Source organism: Carassius gibelio, chromosome A9 (genome assembly GCF_023724105.1).
Source record: "Carassius gibelio isolate Cgi1373 ecotype wild population from Czech Republic chromosome A9, carGib1.2-hapl.c, whole genome shotgun sequence".
NCBI classification, from domain to species: domain Eukaryota; kingdom Metazoa; phylum Chordata; class Actinopteri; order Cypriniformes; family Cyprinidae; genus Carassius; species Carassius gibelio.
The window spans coordinates 1,963,559-1,965,979 of NC_068379.1; positions in this window are offsets into that span (position 1 = coordinate 1,963,559).

Genomic DNA, 2,421 nt, shown 5'->3' on the forward strand with positions numbered 1-2,421 from the left:
CTTCTTCTTCTTCTTCTTCTTCTTTTTTAAATTGGCGGTTGGCAAACAACTTTTAAGTGTGCATTACCGCCACCTTCTGAAATGGAGTGTGGATCCTAATAGCCTTCACTCACTACTCTTTAAATAAAGAAATACATAAATACATAAAAATATAAATCCAAAAAAATAAAAAATAAAATACATAAATATATAATATCTAATAAAAATATTAATTTTAATACCTTTATATTAATTTTAATTTTAATATTTTAAGACAACTAAATTCATATCTTCCTAATGAGCCCTGTTTTATTCAAATAATCAAATATTGCACTATACCCCACATGCCCTGAATTCAGTTGTAAAATTTCATTCATTTCAAATCTAATTTTTTCTTTACTTAACCTTTCTTTCAGCCTCAACCTTTCCTCCTTATACCTATCACAATTAATAATTACATGTTCTATGGTTTCACTAATATTACAGACCTCACACATCCCACTTTCATGTTTCCCTATTATTTTAAGCGTACTATTTAAACCAGTATGTCCAAATCTCATTCTCGATATAATGTCCTCTTCTTTTTTATTCCTATTATTTTCTCTCATTCCTCCTACCTTCTTCTGGATATTGTAGTACATTCTCGCTTTTGTTTCCATATTCCACTTTTCCTGCCACTTCTTCCTCATTTCTTCTTTGATTATACTTTTAACCTCCGCCTTACTATAATTTATTACCATATCTATCTCTGTTTTTTTGGTTGCATTTTTTGCATATTTGTCTGCCAACTCATTTCCGTCTACCCCTATATGAGCTGGAATCCATATGAATTTTACTATTACTCCTACTCTTTTAATTCTGTAAACAGTTTGGGCTATTTCCAACATAATGTCCTGCCTCACGTCCGATTGCATGTTCTTAAAACTATTTAATGCACTGCTTGAATCTGATCCAATCAACACTTTCCTTGCTTTACTATTTTCTACCCACTCAAGTGCTAAGAGAATGGCCAACATTTCTCCTGTAAACACTGACAATTTATCATTTATTCTCTTGTTTAACATAACATTTAATTCTGGTATAATAAACGCAGCTCCTACTCGATTATCATCTGTTTTTGATGCATCTGTATATATCTTAATAAACATAGAATACTTCTCCCCTAGGTATCTACTAACTTGACTCCTGTCAATACTACTCTGTTTTTTAAACTCTAAAAGGTGCATATCTACCTCTAATTCCCCTAATAGCCAAGGAGGAACATTGGATAAAGGCACAATGGGGCTTATCGTCATATCTCCTATCCCTATCTCATTGACTGCATCACCTATTACCCAACCAAAGCTCTCACTCAATCGTCTTTCTTTTTCTTGACAAGGTTGTAACACCTTCTGAGTCGGATGACTTTCTTTATGCCCTTTTAGATTTGCCCAATACGTTAATGCTATCTGATTTCTTCTAATATCCAAAGGCATCTCATTCATCTCTACTTGTAATGCTGCTACTGGAGTTGTTTTAAAAGCACCACAACAGAGTCTCAACGCCTGACTTTGAATCACATCCAACCTTTTTAATAATGTTCTTGATGCAGACTGGTAAATTGTACATCCATAATCAATAACTGACCTAATTAAACCAATATATACTGCTTTCAATGAAGTCCTACTTGCTCCCCACTCTCTACCTCTCAGACATCTTACTACATTTAGTATTCTTTTACATTTTTTAACAACATTCTCAATATGCATTTTCCATTTTAGCGTTTTGTCAAACCATATCCCGAGATATTTAAAACATTCCACTTTCTCTAGATTTTTGTCATAAAGTTTAAGTTGAATCTGTTCTTGATTTTTCCTTTGTGAAAAACATACTACTTTGGTCTTTGCTACAGAAAACCTAAAACCCCATTCCCTTCCCCAACACTCTACTCTTCCAATTGCCTCTTGCATCTTCCTCACTATATATTCTACATTTCTTCCCTTTTTCCACATAACTCCGTCATCTGCAAATAAAGAAACACTTATAGATCTATCCACTCTACTGAACACTTCATTTATCATAATTGAGAACAAAACTGGACTAACTATACTCCCTTGAGGAGTTCCATTTTCCACTAAATACTTTGTACTCAATTCTTTCCCTATTCTTACTGCGATCCACCTATCCGTTAAAAAGTTTTTGATCCAACTATACATTCTCCCTCTTATCCCCAACTGAAAAATCTTAATCATTAATCCTTGTTTCCACAACATATCGTATGCCTTTTCTACATCAAAAAATACAGATACTATACTTTCTTTATTAATTTGGGCTTTTCTAATTTCACTCTCTAAACATATAGCTGGATCTATTGTGCTTCGTCCCTTTCTAAATCCACTCTGGTAATCCTTTATTAGTTCCTTTGTCTCCAAATAATACTTTAATCTTTCATTTATCATTTTT